This window comes from Seriola lalandi, unplaced genomic scaffold (genome assembly GCF_002814215.2).
Source record: "Seriola lalandi dorsalis isolate HSWRI2012SDOR001 ecotype SW California unplaced genomic scaffold, Sedor1 jcf7180002054318, whole genome shotgun sequence".
In the NCBI taxonomy this organism is placed as follows: domain Eukaryota; kingdom Metazoa; phylum Chordata; class Actinopteri; order Carangiformes; family Carangidae; genus Seriola; species Seriola lalandi.
The window spans coordinates 264,790-273,928 of NW_019524871.1; positions in this window are offsets into that span (position 1 = coordinate 264,790).

Genomic DNA, 9,139 nt, shown 5'->3' on the forward strand with positions numbered 1-9,139 from the left:
CCCCATCCTCCTCCCCCTCCTCCTTCACTCTGCCCCCACCCCTCCGGAACTTGCACTGTGACTGATGAAGAGAACGCCAGGAGAGGAGGGTACGTTGAAGGACACTGCAAAGTCAGACTGTGGTACAAGTCAATTTGTTCTCGTTGTTCGCTTCAAGTGTTTCTGTAAGAATGTCGTTAACTTGCCAACATTGCTACAAAGCCTGGGTGCCTTGGGCTGGTACAAATATTCAGCACATTCAGTATGTTTTCAGTTGCAAATTCAGTGTTTATTGGTTTCTGTTTTTGTTTTGTTTTTTCTGAGCTGGTTTGAGTTTCTTGTTCCTCTGGTAAATGTAATTTACTTACAGTTTGTTATCTGACATAATGTGTTTTGGCAGGTGTTTGTACTACTCTGTATTAGGAATGTTACAGTATCTGTATAGTAACAGCATGAATGACAGAGTGCTGTGAAAGCATTGTCGAAAATCTGCTTTACTATCTTCTCTGGGTCTGGGTTTTTTACTGTATTGTTATATGCTCCAAGCATGGCAAAACTGAGAGATGAAGAATTTAATTTTTGTAATAAAATTGTGATACTTAATGTCACAGTGCTTTCCTGGCTTTGGTTATGTGCATCGAGAGGTGTGATTGTAACGGAGGGAAAGGAGTGTGAAGGGAGGCGACAGTCGGTGCAGGAGAGACAATCTCTGATCAAATATAACATGTCCACCATGTCAAACAGTAAGAGGGGGAGCTAATCGCGAGATAAGTGAAACATCCAAGGGCAGTGAGGGTCACACAGACAGGGCTTCAGACCGTGTGAGTGCCTGTGTGTTTCTTTTTAAGCTGACTGCGGAGGATAGCCCACTCGCTGCTTTGTTGTTCCCGCTGTGAGATGCGGTGGCTGCACCGAAGCCAGCGAGGCTCTCCGAGGAGAAAAGTGCCTCGTCATATCAGCCTATCAGTGGCTCGCTTCAAGTGAGAGCAGCCTAAAGTAAAAACTACAACACTTAAGGCTGGACTTTAATTATCAGTTCAGTCAGATGACCTGTTGCCGTAGCACCACACATCTCAATCGAAGGGATGGATCTGGGATCTGGTGACAGCTCCTGCATTTAAATTAGACACTTAATCAGTTACTCATGGGTCAAGTGGTGAAAGCAATACATCAGAATAACACAATTTGTTTTTTCTCAAACCACCTTGAGATTTTACTACGAGACATTTCAGAGAAGCTCTTCACGGTGGACAGCTGCTATTTTCCATTTTTGTTTTGTTTCATCAAGAAGCTCTAGGTCCTCAAAGTCAAGTTTATCGTTTATCGTTATGTCGTGCTGAATCATTTCAGATTCTATACATCACACATTTATCTAGAGTTTTGCCTAAATAAGCTCAATTCCTTGACCTTGAAGTGGACTTTCCTCAGGTTTCCTTACATACAAATTAAAATCTCACCTACATGGTTTAAAGATAAAACTAAAATTTAATTAGAGTTGGCTTTCAACTCGAACACTTCAAACCTTTTCAGTGCTTCAAAGTCAACTGACACTAACACTACTCGAAGTGCCTGTAACGAAACCTCAAAGTGGACTTTCTTTAGAAGAAATACATCACCTTAACTGACATTTAAAACACTTGCAACTGATAATTCAACACTTTAATTTCCAACTTCAGTGTGTACACATCAACTGACAGTTCAACTGCTTACAGAGCAAAGAACATTCTTCAACTCTGGCGCTCAAACTTCAACTGAAATTTTAATTCCTTTGATTGTTTACAGCTCAGCTGACGTTACAACTGTAACAACTGTTTTCATTGTTTCCACTTCAGATGGTACGTCACCTCTCTACAGGGCTGCCGTCTGCAGCGAAACCTTTTCAACAGCTTTCAGCTCTTACATTTCAACCAACACTTTCATTGCTTTCGACTTCAATTTCAACTACGTCCAGCTTCAACTGACACTTCAATTGATTTAAACTGGACAGTTCAGCTGCTCACTGCTCACATAACAACTGATACTTTAATTATTTACAGTGCACTCACCAATTATCCTGAACATCACCTGAAATATCAATTACTTTCATTGTTTACGTTTCGGCTGCTTCTTGTTGACTGGATTAACAGTTCAGCTCTTACACTTCAGCAACTGTCAGTTTACATATAAACTAAAAGTAAAGCTGCTTAGAAGACTAACTGAAACTAATATTTCTATCTTTTTAGGCTCTCAAACATCAAACACTTTTCTGTGCAGAAAATTAATCGTTTTCACTCATCACGTTGTTTTTTCTACTCCTCAGGGTGGTTAGCTCATGAGTGAATTTACTGAAATGATATTGGGTTAAGACAAAGTTGTAGGTTTTCACAGGGGTTTGGGTACAATACATTTTTGTCTTAAGTTTCACCTTGAAGTGGATTTTCTTGAGCTGAGAAGCTGCATCACCTTAATCTTCCATGACCCGCAGCAGCCATCAGCCAGGGTCGTGAGCCTGTTGACAAGGCATTATTAGAAGGAACATATTCCTGTCACAGCATTAAACACACACACACAAACTAACAAACTAGCAAACACACACACACACACACACACACACATACACACACACACACACAGCAGAAAACAATTTATTCTGTCCCTTAGCCACATTGGCAGATGGATCCAAAAACACTCAGGTTTATCAGCCAATTACATTTATAGAAAATACCGGGACAGCTGAAAGATGACTGGGTAGTGGCCAAAGTGGTTGTCTCTGTGGAAAAACTTTTTGTCTGCCCCATCCATTAGAAATGGAAGCATACACTGAAAGATAAGATAAGAGTTTTAAACTATTTTGACGAACATTGTTTTGTGTTACCACATAATAAAGAATATCTAGACCAGGAGGTTATTCCATGAATGCTGAGTGAATCCAGCCGCAGGGTTCAGCGGGGGGTGGGGGTGGGGGGGGCATGAACCACAGCCAGATAAGCCTGCCTCTAATTTTGAAGCCACGAACAGCACCCATCAATGGGCACACAGTCATAATCACTAGGTCTTCTTACTACACTCAGCTAATACCCTGTCGGCGTAATGCTGCTAAACCCTGACAGAATCCATCTCTTCAGTGCAGTTGCATTATTGCTGCAGACACCTTTGTGCAGAAAGTATATCCAGAGAGAAAATAGATCCAGGCGGCCTGAAATGATGATCTTACATCCTGTATACATAAGAAACATGAACCTCTTACATGAACTCAATCTCTGCTGACATCATTACATGATGAAATGGTTGAGGTGACACCCCCATAAAGCCTTGACATAATCACTAAGGAGGCCACATGACTTAAGGACAATAAGTGCAGAGAAACTTCTGGAGTGTTGTTAGTGATTCTCTGCTCCTGAGGTTCAGCACATTACGTAATGTTTTGCTGGCAAAGCACATCTTCTAGGGCACCTCTTCACCTGGCAACGTAAACAGATGCTATGATTCGTGTAGGAGATTAGGAAAAGGTGCCCTACTTTACTTTTTAAGACATCTTTATATCTTTAGGTAAAGTGCTTTTCAGAAACCTCATATTCAGGGAATATATCATTTTCAGAGAGTCTCCATAATCAAATAACTTACTGGTGCTTTGGTACCGCTCATTATTGACTGGTGAGACACTTAGCAACAGCCCTGCGTTTCCATATTTTAGAAAGTGAGATTTCCATGTTGTCGTCTTTAATATAAAGCAGGTCTAGGTTCTATATTAATCCTGTGAAAGTATCAACCAGCTCAGTCCACAGAGAAATGCACACAGCCTGTATTCAGAAACTGAGACTCACTGTCCGACCATGCTGGATGTGGTTCTGAAATCTGCTTCACTTTTATTCGTTATTTTGCTTTTTGATCGATCTCTATGAAGTGTTTTGTTCAGCCTCACGAACGCCAATTCTTCTATTGTTCGTTGGATTATTTTTATCTTGCCATTTTCAGTTTCCCATCTTATCTGTCATGCTGTTTTATGAGTTACACTTGAACTGAAAACCAGCTATCATTACAGCCGTGTGTGTGTATTGCAAACTTGCTTACTCACAGTTATGGGATGAGATCCATCGCCTGGCGTCAGAGTGCCCCGGAAAAAAGGATAAGCTGCTTGATGGCTTTGTCTCCATAGCTGCTGCCCAGGAAAAGCATATTTTGTTTATGCAGTCTTCCCGATAACCCACCTCCCTGATGTCCTCAACGGACTTGGAATCTGCCCACTGGCACTGTACAGGTCCATCTGGAGGGTGTAGCAGTGGAGGAGAGAGGGGGGGCACCACTCCTGCATTGGACCTGGACTCTGCAACACCATGGATGGTCACCCCAACGCCAAAAGATGATGCAGGGACTTGCACCAGAACCGGTGTATAACTCCACACCAAGTCCAGCTGGAGAATTTCAGACTGAATTTGACTGCTCGACTAATTTCAGCGCTGACTGTCTGTCGCCATTTGCATTACCAGTGAGTTTACCTAGCTACAGTAATAGGTGACAATCGTTTGCCTGTGGTTGGCCTGGCCATGCGGCACTTATGCTGTGTCTCAGTTCACATTCTTCCATACTCGCACTTGCAAGTACCTGGATGGTTGAGTCTAAAACGAGGGACCTACAACCTCTTTTCAAACTTGTGAAAACAGCGACCGAGGAAGTAGGACACGTTATCAGTGGCGATGGCCGCCTAACTTCCATGTCACACGACACAGGAGGCACACAAGAAAGTAAAATGTTCAGCAATCGCGGCCACGTGTTGTAATCGTCATTTCCCATGAGTGCACAACAGCGGTGTTTGATTAACTCTGCCCTGTTGAAATTCACACACTACGCCAGTGAGTATACTGTGTACACGGTGTACTACATGCGAGTGTACTGACTGAAGTATCCGCTTTGAGACACAGCATTAGAAAACAGAAGAAACTCTGAGCCTCGATTGGCCGACCGACACAAAGCACCCTGTTCTTGCTAGAGCTCTGAAGAGAAGTGTGATAGAGATGTAACGCTACACTGAGATGAACTGAAAATGAATACGGGGCCTTTAAAACAGTGCAGGGGGCTGCATCGATAGGAGTGTAGGTGTGTTGTTTAATGACCTGGTGAGACGAGGGAATACGATTCAGTGAGTCCAGATGGAGCAACACATTGATGTGTTTAAAGGATTTGGAGTACGGTGGCCCTGACAGCTCAATGCACTGCAACTTAAGAAAACACATGCAAATAGACACAACACAGGCAGATTCAGAAACATCTTCATCAATTTGGCAACACATGCGCTGCAGATACACACAACACAACCAAATGCACGCAATGAGCACGAACAGTAAGAGCCATAATGGACTCATGAAGGTTAACCAGACTGTGTGTGGCCCGGAGTTAACTGAAAATTTAGGTGCCACTGAACTTTAATACCCCAGTAAAACCAATTAGTCCACAGATCCCTTAATTATACAGATGACGAAAAGAAAATGGACTGACACAAGGATTTCCCCCAAGATTACAAATTTATTCAACAAAAAAAAAAAGGTTAAAAAGGTCAATATATAAAAACAAAAGTTTATTTATTTAAGCTGTGGCCGCAGACAGGGAAGGGAAAAAATTCACACTGGGATAGAGTACCTCACCACACTCCGCTGCCCTACACACATAGTGAAGGAAGTGCAAAATTTACCACAGGTGAGGAACTCTACCACGAAACCCTCCACCGTCGAGCCGGCCACGCCCGCTGCCGCACCTACAGCACTCGTACAGGGACAGAAAGATATGCATTCTTGGGGGAAATAACCAAACCAATACCAGGAGGGCCAACAGTGTAAAAACAAAAGAAACAACTAACAGAAAACACCAAATGAACTAAAGGCTAAGTGCAATGCACTGCATCAAACAACAAAACTGAGAAAAACTGTGAACTAAACAGACAATAACTAAACTGACAAAATAACCAAACAGAACAAACATGGAGCAGAGACAGCACTCTACAGGCCCACCAGGCAGCAGAGAGAGAGAGAGAGAGAGAGAGAGAGAGAGAGCAGCAGCGTCAGGGTAGATATATAGCCTTCCCCAATTAAAACCAGGAAGTACGCATGACTAAACCTCATGTTGACCTGGAACGGATCTCCCACTACCTGCTATATATGAATAGAAGGGAAGACATGCAGCACTCACAAAACAGCCAAGTACGCCAGGTTTTATAACCACATGCACTGCACAGGTCAAATTACAACACAACCCCTAAAAAATTACACAATCAGCTGTTACACAAAAATTCTAATCTGAATCAGGGATTGGTTAGATTTCAGTAATAAAATAAGTGTTTTCCACTGATTTATTCCATTTCATTTTACTCCAAATGTATATCTGTCATAACAAAACAGAAGGAGGCAGCGTTTTTTAAAGATGAGGTCTCCTGAGTCAAGCCACCCGAGACAGACAAGATTCATGGTGCTACGTTACATCTATTCCTCCGTGGAGGTTGTTTTTTCTTTTGGAGAGATTGAGTGGATAAAGACGTGACATCTTTTCTGACATCTCATTAATTCATAAGCTGTCCCCCGTGGCACAGGCAAGACAGGAATAATGCTTCAGTTCAGAACTGCAGCAATTGCTCTTGTTAACATTGGGGTGACAAAGCAGCACCATGTAATGAGAGTTTTGGGGGCGTTGTGCTCAACAAATTAAACCGAGAAGAATATCTGCTCAAAGAGCGTGTGGTCCTTCAAATACCAGCAAAATGGTGAAGTATTTGGACATTTGACAACCTGCTTATTTCTGCACTGAAGCTGTTTCATGTCGAACCCCAAAGCAGCAGATACCTGAAAGTGGAGAGCAGACATCCAGCTCCTCAGAGGAGAGGGAGAAAGGGAGAAAGGAAAGGGCGCCTCCTCGTCTTTCCTCCTCTCCGTTCTCCTAGCGTGGTGAGAGCTCCAAGAGACAGCAGGGAGTGGAGCTTGTGGCATTTACTGATCAGCAGAAGCTTCCAGGAAGGCTGCAGGGAGGATAATGAGGCTTCCTGTGCAGGCTGGGATCAAGGTGGATGTAGGCCATACCAGGAGTGAGCTCTACTGGTAAGGACTCGCTGTGGGACAAAAACTCTCCACTAAACGAAGACTTGTCTAGATCCGTACAGAGTGGACCCACTCCTACTTTAGCCAGCTACTTTGAACAACTAAGGTGTTATTCCTCTCTATACAGAGCCTGAACATCACAGGTCTCAGTGGGTTTCACAGGCCCACAACAACAAAAACACTTCTCGACCTAGCAAGAGAAAACAAAGAGAAATTTCCCTCTAAAATAAACTTAGTGCATGTGTGACAATGAGAGAAGTCCTGGGAGAGACAAATCAAAGAGAGAAGTCTCCTCCACAGATAGAGGAGAAGCTGAGCGTAGGAAGTGAAAAAAAACAGAAACAAACTTGTAACAACTAATAAGTGCAGCAGCAGGATTATATACTGTACACAAACTTGATGCACTAAGCCCAATATAATTACTTTAATCTGCCTTTGTGAAATGAATCTTCTTAAACCTGCATAAACTGATTTGTTGACCACTTGGGAGCCATGGAAATACACTAGTCAGACCCAGACCCAGATGAGGAGTCTGTTGTAACCAGAATCAGAGACCAGCAGTCAGCATCTTTTATTTGTTTATGTTATTTGTTAGCTTGTAACTAGCATTGGCTCATGCAGTGTTAGTGGTTGTGCTGATGAAAACTCTAGCACTGTGCATTGTTTCCGGTTTATTTCACCTGCCCCCTGTCCCTAAAAGTTGACAGGATTGGCTCCTTAGGTATATTTAAACCCTGGCTGTCAAAGTCCGTTTCTACGAGACTTTCACTGGCTCTTTAGCAGACGCACAGCTGACCACCAGCATCGTTAGACACTGATATTTGGTTGAACGTAGGTTGTGACGTCAGTGACCAAAAATCATCTGTATATTTTGTTGGTTATAAGTTGTGTTGTTAAGTAACTAAAAGCAAACGTCCTCTTAACGACTGCTGTGGAGTACAGATATTACAGGTATGGTGACCAAAATTTAATGTCTGATAAACGTCAGTTAGTCCACGTTGGGTTTTGACGTCAACCCAATTTTAATTTCAAACTAAAATTTGACATCTCTCCGACATTAGAGTTGCTCAAGTCTTTATGAGACTGTATTTACGTCTACAACTACTACAAGTGACCCCTTTTCATATACAAGTTTGCTTGAAATCCATTGTTAATATTAAAGTATTGATTAAAGCCACTTATACAGAAAACCACAGATGTACCATAAATATGTAAAACCATAAATATTTAAAGGCTGCATGCAAGTAATTACTTAATTAATCTTGCAGCAAAGCAGTTACAGTAGCTCACTGGGATAAGATATACTGTTCTGTTCCCTGGTGCATTTCAGGATTTGATTTCTAGTCTTGATATGCCATCAGATAATTCTCCCAATATGGTTTCATTAATTCAGTCTCATGTACTCTTATAAAGGAGACAGTGAGAGCAAGGTGTTAGCAAAGCCTGCAGGTTCTAGGCTGAATTATTGTCTTAGGTTTACTGGTTAGCTGAGAGATTACTATATTGTTGCCCCATAGTGCTCTGATCTGGAAGCTCTGCTTTTATCTGTATTTTATCTTTTCTGTTGATCTGATTTAAGCCACCAAGCTAAACTCAGAGAAGAGAAAACACTCCGTCCTAACTCTGGGTTACCAAGTGGGCAAAGTGTGCAACTTCCCCAGGTCTCAAGATCCCTTAAAGGGCAGAAAAACCCTAGTTTCACATCTTGTAAGTTGTTGTTTTGGTTATTTCAAACCATGGTGAACTTGCACCCCAATGATGCAACATCAACCAAGTGTACCAGTCTTATGGCACTGCTTTGTGGGAATGTAGACTCAAAACTAGTTCTTGCTGCTTTATTAGTTTATTTTATATTGTGTTTACAAGCTGCAGGAGCCCAAATGGAAATTTCTGCCCCAGCACCTCCTAACAGGGTAATCCAGCCGTGCTACTTAGGAACATAAATCATAGAAATGTATTAAAACATCATTTAAACACACAATTAACAGGAAAATCAATGGAAAAAAAAAAAAAATATTGATAGAGCAGAACAGAGAGCTTCATTTAAATTTAAAAGTGATTCCAATCTAAGGAACGTTTGAGCTCATCAGGAGGTTGTTTCT